The sequence below is a fragment of the Erpetoichthys calabaricus genome, chromosome 6 (assembly GCF_900747795.2).
Source record: "Erpetoichthys calabaricus chromosome 6, fErpCal1.3, whole genome shotgun sequence".
Lineage (NCBI taxonomy): Eukaryota > Metazoa > Chordata > Cladistia > Polypteriformes > Polypteridae > Erpetoichthys > Erpetoichthys calabaricus.
This window is the reverse complement of record NC_041399.2, coordinates 9,485,055-9,512,298: the sequence shown is the minus strand read 5'-3', so window position 1 is coordinate 9,512,298 and position 27,244 is coordinate 9,485,055. Positions and strand designations below refer to the sequence as shown.

Sequence of the window (27,244 nt, the reverse complement as noted above, 5' to 3'; positions counted from 1 at the left end):
GAATAACACTAAATACATGCTTTAACAGCACTTTAGAATAGCATGTTGTTAAAAGCATTTGCCTAAATACACTTGTGATGACTGAATAACTTTCAGGCTAATAGAAAGGATTTAAAAATGGCAGTGATTAGGTTAGGGTTAGGGTTAAGCTGTAGTTAACGGTGGAGGGTCTGTAACGAAGTGTTGTTCAAATTCCTAACACATAATATTTTGACAGAGAATTAAAAATCTGTATTGAAGTCTTGAGGTAAAATTTCAAAGCTGCTTCAGACCAGGAAGTACAACAGGAGTTTTGCTGATAACAATATTCAAGAAAAAATGAGAATGACGGATATCAAAGACGTAGGAAAAAAAAATTATATATATATAAGTGCACCGATTTTATGTGACGAGTTTATATCATGTGTTTTGTCACACTTTAAATCTGGCTTATTTTAAAATCTATATACTGTATATATGTTTGGTATCATTCTTTTCAGAATTTATCGAACTTTAATTTGATGTTGTTAGATTTTCAGATTCTTATTATGTTTTTAAATTATAAGCTAAAAAATATCAAGAACAACTAATTTGCTCAGAACGAAATATTGAGACGAGCCTTTGTGCCAAGAGATTTAACTAAAAAAATAAAAGCCAAAGAGTAGGACAGCTGCTGTACAGGCTTTTAAATGTTCAAAGTGCTGGGCAAGATTCAAATCATGCGGCATGGCAGCAGCAGCAAGCCAGCAGCTGATTGAGCAAAGAGGAGGTAAAAAAAAAATAGTACTCTCTAGACATACATACATACATAGACACATATATATACACACATGCACACACACATATATATATATATATATTATATATACATACATACATATATCTGCGGTGGGTTGGCACCCTGCCCAGGATTGGTTCCTGCCTTGTGCCCTGTGTTGGCTGGGATTGGCTCCAGCAGACCCCCGTGACCCTGTGTTCGGATTCAGCGGGTTGGAAAATGGATGGATGGATGGATATATATATATATATATATATATATATGTAATTGTGTTGTCATTGTTATGAGTGTCATATATACATATACAGACACACACACACATAAACATATATATATATATATATATATATATATATATATATATATATATATATATATATATATATATATTATATATATATATACACACACATATCAACATATATACACATACACATACATACACACACAGATATACATATATACATATACACATACATACATACATACATATATATATATACACATATATTTACATATCTACATATATATCTACACATATATATATACATATCTACATATACACATATATACATGTCTACATATATCTAGACATACATATATACATACATACATACATTGACATATATATATATATATCTACACATATATATATATGTATATATATATAATCAAAATACCCGCGCTTCGCAGTAGCAGTGAAGAAAAGTAAACCTTTTTAAACTGAGGGAAAATGAATCAATAATTATTTGTTAAGTATCTCTTTGTATACCATGTTGTCAGTTCGCCCCTCCAGTTGTAATATGACCAAGCTGTGTGCTGAGCTTACTGTTGAGCATGCAACGTACAGTTGGCTGTGTGAAAAGCAGTCCTGCCTCAAATCAATGCCAACCTTTTGTAGGGTCTGTCCCTGAGACTTATTAATTGTCATTGCGAAGCAGAGCCTTAGTGGAAATTGGAGGCGTTTGAATTGAAATGGGAGATCAGAGGGTATAACGGGGATGCGAGTAATAAAAACTCTCTCCCCTGAGCCACCACCAGTAAAAATAGTTGCCTCAATGACGTTCTTTTGCAGACACGTGACCTGAAGTCTTGTGCCGTCACAAAGTTTCAGTGGCTGTACGCAAATCCACAATCAGTTTCATATTGTTTTCGTACCTTATCAATTGGGAAATGTGTTTTTTGAACAGGTTTGATTCATCGAAGTGATCACTCCTGCTGCGTTCAGTCACTTCACGTGAGCCACTCTCTTGTGTGATGTTGCGATGTCCACGGGTTTATTTAATGTTAGCTAAGACCCGGCAGTTAAAAGTTTCTCGCTACAGCAATTTTAACTCTGTTACGAAGTGATCCAAACTGTCGTTTATACCTCGTGTCTTCTCATTAAACTTGTATCTCGTGAATATGGCATTGCAAACGGCAGCGGGTCAGTTCACATGCTTACGTGGGAGGCGTGATGACGCGATATATTTTGATATATATCAAAATACCCGCGCTTCGCAGCGGCGAAGTACCGCTTTGAAATTTTTATTATGAAAAAAAGTAAACCTTTTTAAACTGAGGGAAAATGAATCAATAATTATTTGTTAAGGATCTGTTTGTATACCATGTTGTCAGTTCGCCCCTCTGGTTGTAATATGACCAAGCTGTGTGCTAAGCTTACTGGTGAGCATGAAATCTAACGTGGTTTGTGCCCTTCTGAGTGAAAACAGTTTGCATTTACCTTTTTAATAAAAGGCGAGCTTTTAAGCCTGAGAAATCACCCCGTAAATGCACACATTTAATTGCACATGTGTTAATATGTATGCTTACACAGTATTAAAAGATACTCAACAATTAAAGTCATTTACCTTCGTTCCCGCGTTTGACTCGTGCTGTAAATCTCTTCCTTGTTTTCAGTTCACGTGATTACGTAGGAGGCGTGATGACACGATACGTGGCTCCGCCTCCTCCATTAGAGTATATGGACAAAAAACAGGTTCCAGTTATGACCATTACGCGTAGAATTTCGAAATGAAACCTGCCTAACTTTTGTAAGTAAGCTGTAAGGAATGAGCCTGCCAAATTTCAGCCTTCTACCTACACGGGAAGTTGGAGAATTAGTGATGAGTCAGTCAGGCAGTCAGTCAGTGAGGGCTTTGCCTTTTATTAGTATAGATTATTTATATATATATATATATATATATATATATATATATATATATATATTATATATATATATATATTGTCACAGGAGGCTGGGGGTGGTACCCAGCCGGGACACCCAGGAGGACCCGAGGAGGGCTTACGCCTCTCCCAGACCATGTGGGGGCAACCACCCTGGTGGCTTTGGGGACCATGGGAACAGAGCTTAGAAGCTCAACCCTATAGGGGCTCAGGCCACCGCCAGGGGGCACCCCAATGCCTATGGAGCTGTGGCCCTCAGCACTTCTGCCACACCCGGAAGTGCTGGAGGGAAGAAGACCGGGGATACCCGAAGTGCTTCCGGGTGCACAGCCAGTACTCCTGCCACACTGGGAAGTGCCGGCGGATGCTAACTGGGAAGCACCTGGAGCACATCCGGGTGTGTATAAAAGGGGCCGCCTCCCTCCATTTGATGGCTGGAGTTGGGTAGAAGAAGGATGAAGTCTTGGTGGAGAAGAGTGGAGGTGGACCTGAAGAGGCAAAGGCATTGTGCTGGAGAGGCTTGGACTTTGGGGTGATTGGTGCTGCGGCACTGGGTTGTGTGTGTTCACTTTATTGTAAATATTAGCTGTAAATAAGCGTGTTGTGGTGCTTTAATGATGTCTGCCTGTCTGTGTCCAGGCTGTTCCCCAGAACGTTCGATGGCACTGTCCCTGCAGCTTAACGGTGCCCCGGATTTCTGCAGGGCACTATGGGAGGTGGAGTTCGGCTTCACAGTCCTGCTGGGTACCGTGGGTGCCGCCAGGTGATGCTGCAGTTAGACACTGGGATTTCTATTTCCCATATAGTCTGGAAGTACTCCCAAGTCATGGGGTAGGAAAGAAGTACTTCCGGGCTGAAGAAACATGAACAGTAGAGGAGAAGCACTTCCGGGTCAAGAACTATATGAAGGACTATGGGAGACCCAGAAAGGCAGCCAGAGTTGGGAGGGAGTGTGACAGAGCTGCTGGGAGGAGAGGAGCAGAATTATGTGGTGCTTTAGAGTCACTATTGCAAAGAAAAGTAGTAAAAATTCTGCTTAGTGCTTTTAACCTTGTGTACAGAGTATCTGTCTGTTGGGTTCACGGGGCAACAGTGACCCTAACATCCCACAATATATTTTATATTATATATATTATATACATACATACATACATACATATATATGTGTGTGTGTGTGTTATGGCCAAAACCCGAAATCGGCCAAAGTGGGAAGTGTCCGGCCAAAATCGCGAAATGGCCAATGTTGTTGTAAATTGACCGGCTAATGTCTAATCTTTTCCTCGATTTCGGGAATTGGCCAGCCAGTTTGCAAAATAGCATGGGGCGATCAGCCAAAGTCGGAAGAAAAAAGGCATGAGCAGCGACTTGTTCTGCACATAGTAGTGCAATTTCATCGAGTGTAACCTTGGCGGCTCTTGTTCAGAAAGCGGACGCCACTTGGTTGTTTCACAATACTTAAGATTAGGTATATTAGTAGGTTTCACTTTTGCGTTATCATTTTAGCCCTAAAATAGTGACTTAACATTAGGGATCTATTTTATTGACCTTAAGGTTAGTGTTTGGGTGAGGGGAAGGCCGTCTCAAGTGGCGTCCGCTTTCTGAACAAGATCCGCCCTGAGCAGTTTCTCATGCAGAATGGAAAACTCATCTTCTGAATCTGCATCTGAAAGTTTAAGCATCTTCTCACCTTGAGCGGACAGTCTTACATCAGCACATTGGATTTTGGCCAGGGAGTTCTCGCCACTTCGCGAAATGGCCGGCCAAAGTAGCATATTCGCTGGTCATTTCTAGTAATTTGGACTTTGGCCACACCTCGTGGCCAAAATGCAAAACCGCTGGCCAATTCGGGAACTGGCTGAACTTTGGGTTTTGGCCGTAATATTTTATATATATATATATATATATATATATATATATATATATATATATATATATATATATATATATATATATATATATATATATACACAAAACAAAACACCAAACCATGGGTCTGAACCAGGAGAACAACATTTGGAAGACATTAGAACAATCTTGACGAGAATGGGCCTTTCAGCCCAACAAAGCTCGCCAGTTCCATCCACTTAATTCTTCCAAAATAACATCAACTCGAGTTTTGAAGGCCATAAAGTCCTACCATCTACCACACTACTTGTCCCTTATTCCATGTGTCAGTGATTCTCTGTGGGAGGAAAAACTTCCTAATGTTTGTGCGAAATTTACCCTTAACAAGTTTCCAAGAAAAAGAAGAAAAACAAAAACACCCTCCACCGATGCCCACCCGATGTGTATACCCAGGAGACAGCTCACTATAAAAGAACACAAATAGAAAAGTCAACAGGTACACAGATCACATGCTGGAGACTATGTAGAAAAGTGAGGAAAAGAAAAAGTCATGTGTCTGTGTGTCTATGGTTCTCCGAGTGAAGAAAAACCTCCTAATATTTGTGCAAACAAACCCTTACCTGTAATAAGTTTCTAGCTGTGTTTTTGAGTAACTCATTTTAAAATTACAATCTTGATCCACTGGATTCATTCCCTTCATAATTTTAAACACCAGTCATCTCTCCTCTTAATATTGTTTTGCTCAGCTCTTTTAATCCACCCATCCATTATCCAACCCGCTATATCCTAACTACAGGGTCACGGGGGTCTGCTAGAGCCAATCCCAGCCAACACAGGGGGCAAGACAGGAAACAAACCTCGGGCAGGGCGCCAGCCCACCACAGGGCACACACACACACACACACACACACACACACACTAGGGACAAGTTAGAATCGCCAATGCACCTAACCTGCATGTCTTTGGACTGTGGGAGGAAACCCATGTAGACACGGGGAGAACATGCAAACTCCACGCAGGGAGGAGCTCTTTTAATCTTTCCTCATAATTCATTCCCCATAGCCCTGGAATCAGCCTACTAGTTCTTTTCTGGAATATTTCCAGAGTTGCTATGTCCTTTATGTAGCCAAGAACAAAGACAAAAAGGATTGCAGAGTTCAAAACCACTAAGAAAGCAAACACTAATTAGCAAAATTAAACACAAGAAAGAATCCGAGTAGTTGGATAAGGAAGGTGACCTTTTTATCCTGAAGTGAAATGATTGACAGGATCACGGTCTCTGAAGCCACGCCCCTTACTGGGTGAAAGCTGGTAATTTATCCCAGCAGAACAAAAAACAAAATGGTGGCAGAAAGGTCCGTGTACTTTTTGGTATTTGAAATTTCATTTTAGAAGCAAAAATGAAAAAACAAAAATGAAAGGAATTTTCAGATTTTGATTTTTGATCAAAGAATGAAATGATGGAAAATAAGGTATTTTTTAATTCTGTGGTAGCAAATAACAGTGATAAACTTAAAATTACACATACTTTTCTCGATTTATTTGTGATTCAAATAATGAAAGTGTAATAGCTCAAAAACAACAAAACAGACGCATTTTCATTGTCTGAAACCGGAGGTACTTGTTCTTCTGTGCGATTTTTGATGCCACGTACGAACAGTCCTCCTCCTCATAACACATCGACCGACGACCTTGAAGTTACACTACATGGCATCAGTAGAGGATGGATCATTACATTGTTTTTCAGAACAGTAAAAGAGTGACACTCCGGGACGAGGACATAACTGCAGAAAAACTGAATCACATCTTTCAAGTAAAAATACAAGCTTTGCAAACTTTGCTTCATTGATGTGGCAGTTCTTTTATGAAAGTTATTGTTATTACTTACTGTGAAACAGCTAACATTTGGCGATTTCATTTACTAACACTAAGTCTGGAAATTTTTATAGTGCTAGCATTTTGAATGGTTGCTCATTGACTTTTACCGGCTACTATAGCGAGTAATCGTTTCGAGTATTAACAGTGCGCACAAGTGTAACACGTTAGGAGAGCAACGTGATTTACAGAAAGTTTTCTTAACATGTGCTACACTTGTCAATGATCAACCATTCACACATTTACACACATTCAAAATGCTAGCACTACAAAATTTGCCAGGGCTGTTAGTAAATGAAATCACCAAATGTTAGCTGTTTCATAGTAAGTAACAACAACAACGTTCATAAAAGAACTGCTACATCAATGAAGCAAAGTTTGCAAAGCTTGTATTTTTACCTGAAAGATGCGACTGTTTTTCTACAGTCATGTCCTCGTCCCGGAGTGAACATTGAAATGTTCTTTTAATTCTGAAAAACAACATAATGGTCCATCCCCTGCTGATGCCATGCAGTGAAACTTCAAGGCCGTCGGTCGATGAGTTGTGAGGAGAACTGTTCGCACGTGTCATCAAAAATCGCGCAGAAGAAGAAGTACCTCTGGTGCCAGACAACGAAAATGCGTCTGTTTTGTTGTTTTTGAGCTATTACACTTTCATTATTTGAATCACATATGAATCCAGAAAAGTATGTGTAATTTTAAGTTTAGGACTGCTATTTGTTACCACAGAATTAAAAAATACCTTATTTTCCATCATTTTATTCTTTGATCAAAAATCAAAATCTGAAAATTCCTTTCATTTTCGTTTTTTCATTTTTGCTTCTAAAATTAAATTTCAAATACCAAAAAGTACACGGACCACACGGACCGCCCAAAACAAAAATAAGATTTAAAATGAAGCATTGAATCAAAATAAACAATTTCATCAGATCCCTCGGTGTCGAAAACCTGTACAACAATACACAGCTCAATACTCAAGCCAGAAAACAACCTGTCAATAATTTATAAAACATCCCAGGATCCTGATAAGTGCCAGAGGAATACTATTATATTTTTTTAATGGCAAAAGGGATACCAAAAAAGATAAAACCCCATTAATCACCCCAACAAGTATTTATTGCATGTAAATATAACCCCCATTACCCAACTATAGTAATAATGCCACACAAGTCCATTATTCACTAAATGCCACCATCTTAGCAATAAAGTAAAATTACCAAAAGAAATAAAACAATAAAGACAAAATAACCAATGCCAGCAGAAAATCACAATCAATATATTCCAAGAAAGGAGGAAAGCAACTGTTCTAAGCTCCCCTTCTAGCTGTTACTATCAGTAAAACCCCCAATAATTTATTAAAAATGATCCAAATAACTATTAACATGGAAAAAAAAATTGATTTATTGTATAAGTGGAATGCCCAAGGCAACACAAATCTTAAAGATTTGACATTTTACCTGTAGGTTGATAAGGTCCCCTCATTACAATAATAATGTCCAGATACTGCAGTCGTGAGGTTGTTTTAGTGTAATTTAAATACTGAGGACATATTTGTTCACGCTGACATATTTCCTTTCCTCTTCCATTCATTTCCAGATAAGACATGTTTCTATCTTTACGATTCAAGTTAACTTACCTCAAGCAGGGGGTCTCATTTATAAAACTTTGTGTGGATTTACATGTGTTGCAGGGAAATGTGTACAGCAGTTTATAAACCTCGCATATGCACATTTCTACTCAATTTACCTTTATAAATTACAATCATCTTGTAAATGGACATACGTGAATACACATCAAACGACGCTAGGTTACCACACAGGAATAACCATACATGGTCAGTGCTAACCCACATCAAACATATGTAATCACGCTGCTGTACATCTTCATTGGCTGACTGGGCAGCCTCCCACCTGACACATCCAGCCACCGCCAATTTCATTTGACGGGTCTCATGGCTCCTCTCCGCCCAACATTGTAGTGCCTCTCCTCGTTGCTCTGCGAGTCTGTAAGAGGTGTAAGGTTCCAGTTTTTGAGTGGGTAGCCACTATCACTTGGCACATTTAATGACATGATTGGTGTTGCAATGAATAGTACAGGCCATACGAAACGCTGAGTGTTCATTCAGTTACCTTATCAACATAGCCAGCCATCATTCATAGCACCTTCAGCAAGTCATCTGATCAATGCAACTTCACCTCAAAATAAATGAATCGTGAGTAGCCCCAGCCAACCAAGCCATAATGTCTGTCAGTCTCATCTTGGTGTCACAGATGACTTGTGCATTCATAGAATGTATTTGCTTATGGTTAACAAATATGAGTGCTATCAACTGACACGATTACATTTGGAAAACCGGCCACTGCTGCTCATTGCCTTTTTATGATGACATGTACAAGCAAACCATACAGAAACTGAATGTAGTGCCATGTTAGGAGTTTATGGCTTCCGGCTCAATGGGCATGACAGAGCTGAAGCTTGGTTGAGAAATTCCTGACCAGTTGGCCAGTTCCTTCTGGTATATAAGCAACCAACACAGCACATAGTTCCACAAGAATGGCTCTTCTCAGGAGTGGGTAGGAGCAGGAGTATAGGAACCTAATCAAGGACTTTGTTAAATGGTGCGACTCAAACCACCTACAACTGAACATCAGCAAAACCAAGGAGCTGGTGGTGGATTTTAGGAGGCCCAGACCCCTCATGGACCCTGTGATCATCAGAGGTGACTGTGTGCTAAGGGTGCAGACCTATAAACACCTGGGAGTACAGCTGGATAATAAAATGGACTGGACTGCCAATACTGATGCTCTGTGCAAGAGAGGACAGAGCCGACTATACTTCCTTAGAAGGCTGATGTACATCAACATCTGCAATAAGTGATGTTCTATCAGATGGTTGTGGTGTGCGCCCTCTTCTACACGGTGGTGTGCTGGGGAGGCAGCATAAAGAAGAGGGACACCTCACGCCTGGACAAACTGGTGAGGAAGGCAGGCTCTATTGTAGGCACGGAGCTGGACAGTTTGACATCAGTGGCAGAGCGATGGGCGCTGAGCAGACTCCTATCAATCATGGAGAATCCACGGCATCCACTGAACAGGATCATCTCCAGACAGAGGAGCAGCTTCAGCGACAGACTGCTGTCACCATCCTGCTCCACTGACAGACTGAGGAGATCGTTCCTCCCCCACACTTTGCGACTCTTTAGTTCCACCCAGGGGGGTAAACGTTAACATTACACAAAGATATTGTCTGTTATACCTGCATTGTTATCACTCTTTAATTTAATATTGTCTTTATAAGTATGCTGCTGCTGGAGTATGGGAATTTCCCCTTGGGATTAATAAAGTAGATAGATAGATAGATAGATAGATAGATAGATAGATAGATAGATAGATAGATAGATAGATAGTATATCTATCTATCTTGAAAGTCTGAATTGGCCTATAAGTGAGACATCATCATTGGTCCCTAAAAGGTAGTTACAATTGAGTATGTATGTCATATTCATCATTTTTGAGGTTTAATATATTTGTCAAGTATAATAACAGCTCGATGATAATAATTATTTTTGTGCATGAGTCATCATTTAGCTGGTTAGACTGCATTTTCCTACTTGATCAAAGGTGTCGCCATTTCCCCGTTTTTCCAAAATGTTATGTACAGATAGGTCTGATTTTCCACAAATATATGCATCTTCTCACATCAAGCTTTGTTTTATAAATCTTTTGTACAGAAAGCTGCCTGGAGAGGTGAACTGGTATATAAGCTGGTTGCATGCACGCCTCTCCAAGAATTTTGCTACCTTATACTGGTGATCTGACTGGCTATCGGACTATTAAAGGAAAATGTACCAAATTTGCAACTTATCCCAATGTAAATTTGAAACAGTAAAGTTGCACGGAGTGCTTATTTATTCTAAGATAGATGGGTTTGCAACTTTGCCAATGCTTTTCAAAAGGAGATTCTAGTATTTCATACCATTTTACAATGTGATTTATTCAGATCTCCCAACGAAAATTGAACTGTCTCAAAAAAAATTTTCTTGCAGACCTGCTCAAATGGGAAATGAGTTGTAAAATGCAGACAGTATCACACTTGTGTGCATGGGAGGCAGTTAAAGGGCTGGAATGAGGGCAATTCCGAATCAGACAGGGATGTGGCAGAGTGCACCGATTCTTTTTCTCGTTTTTCTGCAGACCATTCATGGGAAATTCCACCTGGCCCTGTTGACGTCACTTCCAGGTTCTAACCTATGGATGAAGACCTTTCCGGTTTCGACCCTCTTGATGTCATGTCCGGGTCCGAGCCTATGGTTGAAGACCCTTCCGGGCCTGGCCCCTTTGATATCACTTCCTATACATTCCTTTAAAAGCCTCCACCTTTTCCCTGTTCCTTCAGTTCTGTTTTGGCTATTATTTGTGTCGCAATTTTGCAGCCAGGATACACAATATACAGGTGGCTGCCCCAAACCTTGCGATGGCTCTTGTGCGAGTTTGTGACAACAGACAGATACACATGACTACCACAGTAGGTGCTTTCATATTATTATTGAATGTACCTAAAAATTGATGGATAAGTAAGATCCTCTTTATATACTTTCATAATACCTGGATATTCAGTACAATGTTAGGTGCCTGTCATATATTTTTGTAGAGTTGTTGTAATTTTATTTTTCAATAGCAAGTTGCATAATTTTGAATAACATTTTCAGATATTTTCAGAGTTGTATTTCACACAAGCCATCAAAAACTAAAAGTAAAAGTAATTTGCTAAAGTGGGTTTAATAAAAAGATGATGAACATTATGTGAGCAAACTTGCACAAGGACAATTTGCCATATGTAGTGACAGCAATTTCTAGTCATACTTCTCCACTAGTGACAACTGTGTGTGGCTACAGAAGGTGGGAATGCAGAATTACTTGAACCAAGCAGACCCCCATGCAAATTAGCTGCATGCTTCTAGTATCCCATTGCCTGGCACGGGACAAAAGTGGCTTTCCACTTCAGCCACTTTAGATTTCATTTATTCCACAGTAGTTGACCAAGTGGTCTTTTTAAAGATAGTATGGAATCCATGACAAATGACTTACTTTCACGTAATGTCAATCTCCATGCTTCCATTAGAGCTAGATTATGTCAAAACACAAGATGAACTACCACAGCTATGCAGATAACACACAGCTTTACTTATCTATAGTGCTAGATGACCCTGATGCTCTTGACTCTCTGATTCAATGTCTTACCAGTATTACTGAAAGGTAGAAAAATAACTTTCTGAAACTAAATCAGGAAAAAACAGAAATCTCAGTGATTGGCAAAAATGGAAATAGCAAGGGTATTAGAATTAAACTTGATCCCTTAGTATTTAAAAACCAAGGCGGAAGTAAAGAATTTAAATGGAATATCATGGACTCTGTTCTAAACTTCAAATCGCACATTAACCACATCACGAGGACTGCATTTTTTCACTAAAGGAATATTGCAAAAAAAGTAACACCTCTTATAACTTTACAAGACGCTGAAAAATTTATTCATGCTTTTGTTTTCAGTCAACTACATTACTGCAACGCTCTCCTAACAGTACTACCTAAGAAAGACATCAATCGGTTGCAGTTAGGGCAGAATGCAGCAGTGAGAATCTTAGCCAGAAAAAGAAAATCTGAGCACATCACACCAGTTTTAGCATCATTATATTGGTTACCCGTGTCCTTTAGAATTAACTTTAAAATACAATGGAACCTCGGTTTACGAACATAATTCGTTCCGGAATTGTGCTCGCAGTCCAAAGCACTCGGCAATCAAAGTGAATTTCCCCATAAGAAATAATGGAAACTCAGATGATTCGTTCCACAACCCAAAACTATTCATATAAAAATGATTAATACAAAATATAAAGTAAAAATACATAAAACAAATTAACCTGCACTTTACCTTTGAAAAGAATCATGGCTGGTGTGAGTGAGTTTCTAAACTCTTGTGGGATTCCACCCAAAGGGACAACACGTAGAAGAGTGTCCCAAAGCAAAAGCGCTGTAGCAATTCGCCGTAAAAGCGAATCCGAAAAGATCGCGGACATGCTATAAGCACCTGCCGTCGATGGGTGATACAAGGAACAAGGAACATTATAAATGTGCAGGGCACAGTATTACGGTCCTGCCTGACTGCTGTGTTTGTGTATAGGAGAGCGGCAGATCCCGCTACAATAAATAACCGCGCTGTTGCTATTTCAAGTTGAATAAAGCTGGTGTTGCTAAAGTGCTGAGACTCAGTTTTGTGTTTTGGGGTGCAAGACGGGGACTCACACGTCACAGCACACACACGCGTACGTGCTCGCTCGCGCACACACACACACACACACAGTCACAATGCTGTAGTAAACAGTATACGTTCGTACGAATGTTGACTATATGAGTGAGGCACGCCGACTCAGACGGAGAATAAAAGACGATTGCCCACAATCCCACAGCGAGAGAGAGAGAAGAAACATCAGCTCAGTTGTGATCGCATGACGCTCAGCAGACAAAGCGTATACATACTACTCATATTACAAGACCTCGCTTGTTTATCAAGTCACAATTTATTAAAAATTTTAGCTCGTCTTGCAAAACACTCGTGAACCAAGTTACTCGCAAACCGAGGTTCCACTGTATTACGAATTATTTACCAAGCCTTAAATTATACCAACTCTTCATATGCTGTACAACCCCATATCAGAAAAAGTTGGGACGGTACATAAAATACAAAAAGAAAAAAAAGAAAAATTTAGCTCCACCAGCCCCGAACTTTGACCATGAAAAATCGAATTAAATAAGTAGGTTTATCATCATTTTTATTTTTTAAATGTTCCACAGTATTAACCTGATGTGTCACTGTTGGTAAGCTATTCCAGATATTTAGTGCACAACAACAGAAGGCTGCCTCGCCACTTCATTTAAGCTGGGCTCTTGGAATTATGAGAAGACCTCCATTTGAACATTTAAGGTTATGACTTGGGGTGTAGTGGGACAGGCACTTCAACGTACAACGCCAAATCAGAAAAATTTGGGATGGTGTGGAAAATGCAAAATTAAAAAAGTTGGCATTTCTTAAATGTACTTTGACTTTTTGTTGCATTGCAGACAGTACAAACCCTGAATAATCATTTAGATAGGAAAAGTCTGTCCACTGAGCATTATACAGTAAACACGTACTCAGAGCTGACATAATAAATAATTTTGTATTTTTATTTTACATTTTTCATCATTCACTCTTTGAACCCATGAATTGAGTTCCTTGTCTGTACAGAGTTGGCACTTATCCTGGCAGCCACCCCAGACAGAGCACCAGTCCATTGCAGGGCCCACTCAGTCCCCCCCACCCCCCCCCACACACACACAGCTCCTGTTTTTCAGTCAGTCTCACAATAATGAGTGCCGCTCGGATGCCACAAACCAAGCCAATGTAATAAAAAACACTTCAAGGTATCTCGGCCACGTTTGCCTTTCACCTTTCCAGAAAGGAGTCCCAAATAGTGACAGCAGTTCCTTCATAAATGTCAGCACTTGAGAAGATGAAGCTGGATGAGCTCACGTTCTTGAAAACGGCTCTGCAGATGCATTAGAAGAAGCAGCGAGTGTAAAGACGCTCGACTATGGCCCTACTTCAGTAATTGAGTTTAAAATTTTTCGAACACGGATAACTTCTGGAGAGTGTAATATACAGTACTGAGCATTATAATGTAAAGCAGACCTCCCCGATATTTAAACACAGTAAATGAGCCAAATGCATTTAAATTGTATTACAGAATTTAAAAAAAATAAAATTGAAAGATAGGATTGGTTTGTCTCCCGTTTCAATTTTATAATTTAGATATTTACGGCAGAACTGATTAAATGAAAAAGAAAAACTAAATGTGAAAATAAACCTCAACACCATAATGACAAAGGGTTTATTATCAAAACACCCAATAACTAAAATATCTGAAATATGGATACAACCAAAGCAGTTAAAAATAAAAACAGAGAATGTCAGTAAGCAGCTGAGAATGTCATCTAGTGACACGATATCAGAGTCTGTTAAAATTTGGCTAACAGGTCTCTCTCTTTATCAGCTATTGATAATCTTGGTTTGGAATCGTGTTTTTCACAAAATCACAAACCCCTCACATCTTCATACAAACCCATTTTGGGAATATGGACAGCATAGCAGCTCTATTTAAGTTTTACTGGTAAAGTAGGACTATGAGGTTCAACACACTGCGTATATTTGAATCATTCACTCTGACTAACCACTGCTACCACCATCAAATTAAAGGGATAGCATTTCTTTAAGAATCTCACAAAAAAAATATCCAGGAAGAACTGACTCCAAGTTATGAAATACAAACTACTCTTAAAATGCAGTTAAGTAGTCAGGAACAATTCACAAAACAGGTCATCCATTTGTGAATATCTTTGCTTTACGGGTGGCTTGTGAAAAAGCTGTTAGTCACGTTTTACAATTTTTAAACAGGATAATGATTTTAAACAAGAGATTAGCCTAACGGGTAAGTCTTTGGACTCGAGCTCCTGAGCGAGTCCCTTCACCCATCTGCACCAAAGTGATGGTGGCTCAGAGGCTAGGGATCTGCACTGGCAATCGGAAGGTTGCCGGTTTGAATCCCGTAAATGCCAATAGGGACTCTGCTCTGTTGGACCCTTGAGCAAGACCCTTAACCTGCAATTGCTGAGCACTTTGGGTAGCGAGAAAAGCGCTATATAAATGGAAAGATTTATTTATTTATTTATTTATAAATGATACAAAGGTGCATATAGCACCTTGACATGTTGTTCACTTTAGAGATGTGCAATATTCAATAGAAGAAGGGGTGGACATTTAATTTTGATTTGGAGTGTTATTGAGTAATGAATGCGTTACTGCATGTCACTTTATAGACTCAGTTACCCCCAGTTGCTGAAGCAAAGGAAAACAAAAACTGCTAATATCAAAATCAGCAGGTTTCATATGGTTAGTCAGATAGATAGACAGATGTGAAAGGCACTATATAAAAGGGATTATTTTATAGATAGATAGATGTACTGTATGGCAAATATGAAAGCTACTGTATACAAGGCAGAGTGTTGGCTCAGAGGCTAAGGGGCCGTGCGGGTATATACTGTACAAGGTTGCTGATTTAACTCTCTGTTACTGCCGGAAAGAATCCTACTACATTGGGCCCTTGAGCAAGGCCCTTAACCTGAACATTGCTCCAGGAGTGAAAGGCAGCATGTAATAGATAGAATGCTAGGTGTGTACATTTTTATCAAACTGTATATGAGATATGCATGACAAATTGCAAATTTGTAAGTGTATTTTATATGTTGTTTTGTTTTTGAGCACTTTTTGCATATCCATTGTAAAATGTGGAATAGAAAAATAAATTTGAATAGTTGAATTTCATAGATTGGCAAGTGATAGACATTATGTTTTGTCATTTTATATATACAGTACAATATATACAAAGTATATTATAAGCATGGTGATATTTTTACAGTGTATGGTATTCTCTGTTTTAATTGCATTTTATTCAGGATTGTTTTGGCACGGTCTTCCTGTCCAATAGGAAGTGTCCGATGGGAAAATGATATTGAACACCTGAATTTCCTAAGTAGGTAGACAAGTGAGATATTTTGTTTGCCACTTCATGCATGCAGTACATATACGAAGTATTTTATATGCATAAAGATTATGTATATGGAATTTTCTATTTTAATTATATTATTTTATATTATATTATTTTATATATATTTATTTATTTATTTTTTATTATTTTTTTTTTCTCAGAATTGTTCTGGCTGGCACTTACTGCCTGTCGAATGAGAAGCATTGTATAGAAAAATAAAGTTGAATTACTGAATTACATAGATAGACAGATGTAGATATAAAAGGTACTGTATGACAAATATGAAAGCTACTGTATAATTGACATTGAATACTAGGTGTGTATCTATCTATATACAGTATACATGAGATATACAGCTCATTTGTAAGCATTGTGAATTTCCCCTTGGGATTAATAAAGTATCTATCTATCTATCTATCTACAGTATGTATTAAATGGGATTTTGTGTTTGAACACTTTTTGCGTCTCCAAAGAAAAGTGTGCAATAGAAAAATAATGTTGAAAAACAGAAATTTTAAGTAGAAAGGCAAATGATAGATATTATGCTAAGCAATTTTAAATATACTGTATGCATACAAAGTAAATTATATGCATGGTGATTTTTGTAATTGGTATATTCTATTTAAATTATAGTTTATTTAAAACTGTTTTTACACTTTTTGCCTATCCATTTGGAAATGTTGAATAGAAAAAATGAATAACTAAATTAGATAGATAGATAGATAGATAGATAGATAGATAGATAGATAGATAGATAGATAGATAGATAGATAGATAGATAGATAGATAGATAGATAGATAGATAGATAGATAGATAGATAGATAGATAGATAGATTGTATGAAAGCTACTGTATAAATGTATAATTGACATGATGGACATGGAAGGCACCATGTAATGGACAGACCACTAGGCATGTACAGTATTTGTATATCAGATATGCATGATAGACTGTAGAATTCTAAGTGTATGTTAATGGTATTCTGTGCTTGGACACTTCTTGATTAACCAATGGAAAGTTTTCCATAGAAATATAAAGCTGAGTAGTTGAATTTCATTGGTAGCTAGACAAGTGATAGATAATGTTTTTCTGACATTTTATATATGCTGTATGTATGCAAAGTATATTATATGCATAGTGATGTTTACAAGGCATTTTCTATTTTAAATGTAATTTTATTTTGAATTGTTTTGACAGGCAGGAAATATTCAACTAAAGAATAAAATTTTAAAAATGAATTGCATAGATAGATAGATATGTGGAGATACAGTTAGAATCGATGAGGCTACAGAATGAGGACGAGTAAATGTGTTTTGTGCAGAATACAGATGACGACAATACAAGTGCAGAATACTTAAAGCAGCACTTTAAAGCAATGTCTGAAAAAAAGATGACAGAAATAAAATAGCAGGATTTTAATAATATACTAAATTAAACATAAATCAACTGACTTTTTTTTTTTTTTATTAAGGTAATTTGCCATTTTTTCCCTTGTTTTATTTAAACTGGCATGGTTTGAGTGGCTGCCTTGAAAAAGTTGCCTTTTTCAGCAGCTTCACAATGTATCCTTAATTTGAAAACGGCTGCCGTCAAGAAGGCAGAAGACATTCTGTCAAAAGTAAAGCAACAAAATGGCAGTGTTGGAAAGAAACAGGCCTACACTTACGCACATAAAACATATCCATCTTACACTGTAAATTATTTAAACTTAAGAGTACAGTTTGCTGTTGAGGTGAAAGGCGTTAGGGGGCACTTTGACTGGAGTAAAATAAATATCTAACAATGTAAAAATCACACATTCTCCTGGGGCTGGCAGAGCGAACATATACTTTATATTATATATATATATATATATATATATATATATATATATATATATATATACACTGTATATCCCATTTTAACTTTAAGGAAAAGTCCTTTTTTTTTTTTTAGAAAGAAAGAAAATCGCAATATCCCTAATCTATTTATTCGTCTAGCTATGAAATTCAATTAACCAATTTTATTTTTCCATACCACATCTCCCATTGGACAAGCACACAGTACCAAAGCACAGTTTTGAATAAATATAATTAAACACAAAATAAAATACACAAGACTAAGTATGCATATAACAATTTCTAATACCTGTATAATGACACCTTTTATTGGCTAACTAAAAAGATTACAATATGCAAGCTTTCGAGGCAACTCAGGCCCGAATTCAGGCAAGATGTAATCATCAAAAGATTACATCTTGCCTGAAGAAGGGGCCTGAGTTGCCTCGAAAGCTTGCATATTGTAATCTTTATAGTTAGCCAATAAAAGGTGTCATTTTGCTTGGTTTTTCTCTACATTCATAATGGCTAACACGGTACAACACCCTAGTACTACCAATACCTTCATATAAAGCTTAATGTGGAGGTGTGTGTTTCTTCTTTATACAGTTTCAACTCCTTGCCTTGGTCTAAACTCAGTAAAACTTTGACATATCCCAATTGGTCAGGAAGAGACATTTAAACCCTGGAGGTACCTTTTAGGGGTCGGGGAGAGTGGGGTTCCTTTTCAAGAACAGTACCTTTTCATGGATTTTGAGCCCTAAAATGAATTCATTTCATTTCATTTGTATCTGGGTTGGCACACTTTAAGAAACGGCATTTATAGGCGATAGATAATTCTGCTTAGAATTACTAACACAAGCAATGCCGGGTGCTGCTGATAATATATTATTATATTTTAAAGACACTTTTGACTTATTTACATTGTACTGTATATAGTGCTCACCATATTAGAAACTCTTGTATGTGATCTTCTTCACATGTCCCCCTTTAAAATGCTGCTTTGAATCATTTCAGCTTACCATTTATATATTGTCATTATAATCATACAAAGCAGGTTCTTCTTATTCTTTGGCCTCAGAGAAAGAAAGAAAGAAAGAAAGAAAGAAAGAAAGAAAGAAAGAAAGAAAGAAAGAAAGAAAGAAAGAAAGAAAGAAAGAAAGAAAGAAACTACTAGTATTAAAATGATCAAATGAACACCTGAAGCCTGGCTGTGCTTCTTCCCTTTCCACGTATGCACCTTTTAGAGAGTCTGTTTGATCCCGAGAGCCCATTTACGTCTGCTGGTTTCGCCGTATCCCATTTCTCCACACCCAAGTGACTCCCAACTACTAAAATCTGACCATTTTCAAAGTTTCTGTTTTCATTCTGCATTTTTCCTGCAGCATGCTGATGAAGATTGCCTAAGGTATGCTGTACCTTGACTAAGACTGAATAGAGTTGCTGATGTGTTTTTTATTATTATGATGATCAAGTTATTTAACTCCTGAAGGTGCCAAAGAGGTTCTTTAGAGAAATGTTCATTTTGGGTTTCCAACAGAACCATCCATATGAAGATTCCAGAGAGAACTTTGATTTATTTAGACCTGTCATATAAAGCTAATGCTATCTATATTTTCAACTTATAATTAGCGTTGTTGTCATCATCACTCCACACATCAGCTCCAACGTGTTTGCTTTTTCTTACTCCTTGGCCTCTTCATCTCTACATTTAGGACAAACATAGGACTCTTGTCTATCTATATTTTCAGCTTATAACTTGCATCGTTGTCATCATCATTGTAGAAAGCAGCTTCAACACAATTGCTTTTTCTCGTTCCTTTGCCTCACAGATCCTAACTTTACGTTCACATACACATTTATCTATTATATAGTGCCTTCCCTATTTATCAACCTAGACAAATAATTTCCATGCTATTGTATTTAGGAAATCTGTTGCATTTAGAAATGACTGTTTTTACTCTTCTTTTTGTAACATTTTAAGCTACTAATATTGTTAAGTATGTCAAGCTACTTTGATGTATGAAAATGCGCCACAAAAATGAAATGTTAGTGTGACGTGGGCTGTAGGGAGTGGAGGCAGTGCTGGGGTGGAGGCTCAGGTCACGTCCCTAAAGAGATGAGCAGAGTGACGGGGATCAGGATTAATTAAGGATACTTGAAGAAAAAGGGAGTGTGGGTAGTTGGAAGAGTTAGTTTTTGTTGGAGCGAGAGGAAGACAGCATCAGAGTGAAAAAGGAGCGAACAGTGAAAGGTCAGGCAAGAGGTAGACAGGACAAAGGAGACTTGTTTTTATTACAGGGGGAGTCCAAATTATGTTAACACTAATGGATTATTTTAATCTTGACCTCACCTTTCCAGGTTCGATGGATAGGTCATGGTGGACCATTGCCATGGCCTCCACACTCCCCTGATTTGACAGCCTGTGATTTCTGGTTATGGGGTATGGTGAAGGAGTGCACGTGTATAGCAGGAAATTTCATGACATCAATGACCTGAAGGACAGAATACAGACTGTGGTGTCATCTATGCCCCACAAAATGTGTGTCCAAGCTTTAAATGGTACTGTTGCTTGTTGTTTTTTCTGAGTTGAACGTGATGGCAAACAGGTTGAGACATTCCTGTAAATCGTCTTGAACGTATTAAGTATGTTTTGTGAATACATTTTTTCCGCCATTCAAATGTTAACATAATTTGGACTCACCCTGTACTTTGCACACAAACAATGGGCGGCAGCAGGGCACCGTTTATATCGTGGCAAATCAAATAAAAAGCCAGTTGGCATTTGGAAGACCCCCAAGCCCCTGCACAAACAGCTCCTGAGTGTGCCTTATTCGAAAGTACATCACACTATTAACATAAACTTTTTTTATAATAGATAGTTGTAACAATACGCAAACTACACACTCTTACTAGTTTGTTCATATTCAACATATTGCATATGCCACCTTACACAAATCCTGACAGGTAGTGCGGCCTTTATCTAGTCGCGACTTTGTAGTTCAGACCCTGAGGCTGTGGGTTCAAATCCTGACATGGCCACAAGTGCTCGAAATGGAGAAAAAATAAAACAAACTAGTGGTATCTCAAATGTTGTAAGTCGGCTGCCTTAAGGTGTCAGCCAGATAATAAGGACGGACAGGTTTAGCGTAATAAAAATCACTCAATGATTTGGATAGCCATACAGCTCATCACTTTCCAGCATCTCTTCTTCCAGTCCTGGGTCTCCAGACACGTCACATTAAATAATAATTATACATTTTATTGAAATAGCATCTTTCCATGAACACTGGGAGCTCATCTGTCACTGCTAGTTTTGTGGGGTATCAGCTCCTCACACCCAAGTGACTCCAATTTGGTTTTACTTTTACATTTTTATAGAAACCTGCAAATGGAATGTAACTAAAGAAGATCTTAGCTCAGAGTTAACACCTTAGCTGTGGTGTTGGTGTTTATTTTTAATTATACCACCACCACCACCAAACCGGCTCCTGTCCTTTCCTGGGCTCACTGCTCACACACCTCTCCTCGCCATTACACTCCACTGGGACTGACAATCAATAATGCAAAGCACAGTAGAGTTACTTTCAGAGAGGAAACAGGATCTGCACGATAAGGAAAAAAAAAAGAAAAAAAGAGGAAACGGGAAAAGAAGGCAGGACAGCAAAGGATCGGTTGGGAGAAGGCAAGCAACACTTTCTTAAAATGAAGACGGGATCAAATTGGCGATAGAAACATTGGCAGCCTCTTCCAGTGTGACGAATCATCTGCACTATCTGTTTGTGTAGCTGCAAACGGGGGGGTTGATCGAGACTTCATAGTCAACATTTAGCCATGCTGTATACAGTATAACCCATCTGTGAGCTCAGCGCTGCTCTGCCCATTCGCTACCATGTAATATTGATAATGTCTTGATGAAGCTATTTCCTTTATTCCAGATCAAACTGTAACTAATTCAGTCGGTCAGTCCCAGTGACGCTGCTCAGGTTTGGAAAATGGATGGATGGATAATAATAAGAAGAACAACAACAACCACCATAACAATAATAATAATAATAATAATAATACGAGTGTTGAGCCAGTTATAGTAGGAGCATTAATAATAATAATGTAAATAACAATAATAAATAATAATGTTGTGCCAGTTATAGAAGCATTAATAATAATAATGTAAATAATAATAATAATAATAATAATACTACAAGTGTTGTGCCAGTTATGGTAGGAGCATTAATAATAATAATGTAAATAATAATAATAATACTACAAGTGTTGTGCCAGTTATGGTAGGAGCATTAATAATAATAATGTAAATAATAATAATAATACTACAAGTGTTGTGCCAGTTATGGTAGGAGCTTTAATAATAATAATGATGTAAATAATAATACTACTGCAAGTGTTTTGCCAGTTATGGTAGGAGCATTAATAATAATAATAATAATAATAATAATAATGTTGTGCCAGTTATAGTAGGAGCATTAATAATAATAATGTAAATAATAATAATAATAATAATAATAATAATAATAATAATAATAATAATAATAATAATAATACAAGTGTTTTGCCAGTTATGGTAGGAGCATTAATAATAATAATAATAATAATAATAATAATAATAATAATGTTGTGCCAGTTATAGTAGGAGCATTAATAATAATAATGTAAATAATAATAATAATAATACTACAAGTGTTGTGCCAGTTATGGTAGGAGCATTAATAATAATAATGTAAATAATAATAACAATACAAGTGTTGTGCCAGATATGGTAGGAGCATTAATAATAATAATGATGATGTAAATAATAATACTACTGCAAGTGTTTTGCCAGTTATGGTAGGAGCATTAATAATAATAATAATAATAATAATAATAATAATAATAATAATGTTGTGCCAGTTATAGTAGGAGCATTAATAATAATAATGTAAATAATAATAATAATAATAATAATAATACTACAAGTGTTGTGCCAGTTATGGTAGGAGCATTAATAATAATAAAGTATTGTGCCAGTTATGGTAGGAGCATTTATAATAATAATAATAATAATACTACAAGTGTTGTGCCAGTTATGGTAGGAGCATTAATAATAATAATGTAAATAATAATAATAATACTACAAGTGTTGTGCCAGTTGTGGTAGAAGCATTAATAATAATAAATAATAATAATAATAATAATACAAGTATTGTGCCAGTTATGGTAGGAACATTAATAATAGAAATAATAATAATAAATAATAATACAAATATTGTGCCAGTTATGGTAGGAGCATTATTAATAATAATAATGTGAAGTGCCAGTTATAGTTATTTGAAGAAAAGAATCTCATCAGAAGCTGATGATGCTCTTGGGCCATCCATCAGCTAACAAAGTGCAAAAGTTATGAGCGCAGCACACACCCTTCGTCTACACCCTTAAAAATAAAAGGAGGCCAGATTGATTCTTCAGAGTGGATGGAACAGGGCAACCCTTTTTGGTGTTCAAAAGACCCCTCCACATGACAGTCCCAGGAAGAACCTTAACTTAGGTCTGTTACCAGGCTCCTTACAGTAAATAATAGCTATGAGTAGATGGCAACAGATTTATGAAATACCAGTGGGGTCCTGATAATTAATGGCTGTGTACGATAACACAGGCCGAGTCAGGGTTTTCTTAATGCGTTAGTGTCCTGCTAGGTAGCCTACCGTACATTAAAGATGCTTTTCTTTTTTTTCCTTCATATCAGGAAAGTGCAGTTTAATGTAAAAAAAAGTGCAAAGTACTACATGTGGCCAAAAGGAACATCAATTATAAATACAAGATGGGAGACACTGAGCTACAGGAAGCAACCTCTGAAAAGGATTTAGGGGTTTATGTCGACACAACATTTTCATTGGCTAAGCAATGCACAGCAGCAATTAAAAGGCTAATAAAATGTTATTTATATCATACAAAACTGCTGAATTTAAGTCAAGGGACATTATGCTCAAAATATGTAATGCACTAGTAAGACCGCATCTGTAGTCCTGTGTGCAGTTCTGGTCATCACCACAGTACAAGAAAAAAAAAACAGCACTTGAAGAGGAGCAGAAGAGAACAACCAAGTGCATCATGGGACTTCAGGACATGTCCTACTGTGACAGACTCAGAGAAGTAAAATTGTTTAGTCTTGAAAGGAGGAGACTGTGTGAGAACCTCATCAAGATTTTCAAAATGGTCAAAGGCCAAAACTTAAAGGTGAGTCACGTACTTAAGGACATCAGTGAAAATACATCGAAAACTGAAGCCAGGAAGCCCTTCTTTATACAAAGAGTTGTGTGACTCTAGAACAAATTCCCGAAACATGGAGTTGAACAAGAAACCTTGATAACCTTTAGGAGAAAACTGGATGAGATATTGGGGCAGCTTAGACAAAACGGGCGTGATGGATGGAATGGTCTCCTCTCATTTGTCAAATTTCTTATATTCTTATTTTCAAGGCACAAAAACACAGCTTTGCATATCAAGAGCCCTCCCCAGAACGAAATGGCGTTTGGCCAACCAAAGGTTCTATAGGGAACCACACAACCACGTAAAGAACCAAAGAACTGTTATTTTGGGCAAATCGGTTTGATTTGTTATCGAGATCCGGACCTAACCAGCAAACCGCCAAAAAGCAAGAACAAAAAAAAAACCAACAATAGCAATGGCAGTGTGACGTAGAGGTTAAGGCTCTGAAGAATAATAATTCTTTGTCATTTATATAGCGCTTTTCTCACTACTCAAAGCGCTCAGCAATTGCAGGTTAAGGGCCTTGCTCAAGGGCCCAACAGAGCAGAGTCCCAATTGGCATTTATGGGATTCGAACCGGAAATCTTCCGATTGCCAGTGGAGATCCCTAGCCTCAGACAGAGCCACCACTCAAGAACTTCACATCCCACCCTAGACTCTGTGTGACCAGGAGCAAGTCACTTCACCTGCACGTCGTAACTCATCCTCTCGGTCAAACTAATGTTTGTCACCCCGGCTATAAATAATAATATACGAGTTTAGTGATCAAGGTAACCCCATGACGATTGCTTTGTAAAGTTCTTACAGGGACCCGTTCCTCCTGCAGAATTGCCCCTCAGCCTCCGACCCCCAGAAATGAACAGGACACGTGAACAGGATGGAACCTTCAGAATAAGTCCAGTTTGAGTAAAAAAAAACTGTACCTATGAAATGATAAAATGAGACTAAAGTGCCAATGCACTGACCCCGCGAGAAATAAATAAATAAATAAATAAATAGTTCTCGATTTTTTTTCCCCCATGAAATACTGCACAGTAAAATCGCCAGGGTTAAACTATTACAGAGTTAACGTAAGGCTTTAAAGTGGTCGGTAGATATGGAAAGCCGAATACACTTCAGGGGTCCATTTACAACCGGCGATTCTTCGGGGTTTTTTTTTTAATGCACATTTCGTAGTGACCATAAACCCCTCGTTCACATCCGTGTTGTAGCAGTAGCCATTTGAAGACCCCCCTAGCTATATCCTCACCGGCTCGCTTAACGTTAACGCTCTTTACAAGTTTACAGTAAACGCTTCCCCGGCGGCGGCTCAGCCGGTGCTTCCAAATACGCGTCCAACACCTCGGTGTATTTTCAGGCATCCGTACCGTTCATTTATCATAAGTCTGCAGCAATGCGAAGAAGGACCGGCCGCCGCCGCCGCGAGCATCGCAGTTGTATTGCGGAGCCCTCCGAGAGGCGCAGGTAAGAGCAGCCGCAGCAGCCGTCAGACAACGAGGGCACCGGGCTGACGGGGTGTGCGCGGTCCGGTCCTCCCAGTCCAAAAAAAAAAATCGCGATGGACTATGTGGATCCCAGCTGTTGGGACACCTGCGCAATATTTTCCATATCATCATCATAATAATAATAAAAATAAATAATAATAAAAAAAAAAACAAACGTGCAGCAGTCGGGTCATTGAGCTCTTATTGTGCTGTAAACGCAATCAAGTTAAAGAGCGCAGGTCGGTCCTGAGATAAACCAGGTAAAGGAAAATAAAACGCACACACACATACATACACACTTGTTCAAGTCCCCGCAAAGCCAGCATTGCGTACATTTTCAAAGTTCGCAAAGCACCTGTCCCCCCCATAAAGATACACCAATTGTTAAGACTGGTTTTACAGAATTAACTGCACCGTCCGTGTCGGGTAAGGCTTCAATTTGAAGATGTTACACTGATTGAAACAATAAACCAGGCACAGAAATATCATTTCAGGATTGTGTCGCCTTTATTGTATAAAAATTAAATAAAAACTGTCATTTTAATCATTGAAATGCATAATTCCAGATGTAATACCTGCGAAAGGGGAAAGGGGGGGGGGGGGGTCTCAGCTGATCATTTCGTCTTCGTTGACAAGGAAACCAAAAACGCACTTTTTTTGTGCAAGAAACCTTCCACAGCCATCGTTTTAAACAACTAAAGCAAAAATCCTTATCTTCAAAAATATACCGAAACAGGCAAAAGTGTTAGAAATTCAAAAAGGAAAGAAAAAGAAAAAAATAAAAATATGTATGTAACCTGTGATGAATAAGCTGCAAGAAAAGTTTCAAGTTAAAATATCACCAGGTTTTGTTTTTTTTTTCGGGGGTTTTAAAAAAAAAGGCATTTCCTGAAAAGCAAAACAGGAATAAAATAAATTCAGACGCTCGCACAGTGACTTGCACCGTGGTCGCAAAATCACAAAACTCTACAAAACCACACTGCAAAATACATGGCAAATCACAGCTAGACAGCAAAAGTCAGAAAATGAAAAACACAAAAAGAAAAATCGGCAAAAACCAACAAGTAAGACATGCGTTTAAAAACAAAACTGCCACCCGCTTGATTTTTTTTTTTAAAAACCAGTTGCATATTTTATAGAAACTGAGTCACACAGACACTGTGAAAACCATGATCCAGAATCACTGCATGCTAAAAACTTGGATCCTGAAAAAAAGGCTAAAAACCTCACTTTCAACTCTTATTTTTTTCTTAAACACCAGCAAAAGAGGAAAAAAAATAAAAAGACAAAAAAAAATTGTTTAAAAATGCCATTGAGAATGTACTCACCGAGCGGGAGTAAAATGTTGGAATAAAAATGAGATTTAGTATAAAATACAGTATGGCGGTGGAAGAAGGAATGA

General features: G+C 37.8%; 1 protein-coding gene across 5 annotated transcripts in view; it reads right to left on the bottom strand.

Moving 5' to 3' along the window:
- LOC114653202 (RNA-binding Raly-like protein) overlaps window positions 1-27,244 on the bottom strand; it is a 1,200,559-nt gene that overhangs the window by 1,172,715 nt on the left and 600 nt on the right. For all 5 annotated transcript variants that reach the window (XM_051929289.1, XM_051929291.1, XM_051929292.1 and 2 more), the window contains exon 1: window positions 27,171-27,244. This exon is cut by the window's right edge and continues 600 nt beyond it. The gene's annotated coding sequence lies outside the window, so the exon portion shown is untranslated. The remainder of the gene's footprint in view (window positions 1-27,170) is intronic.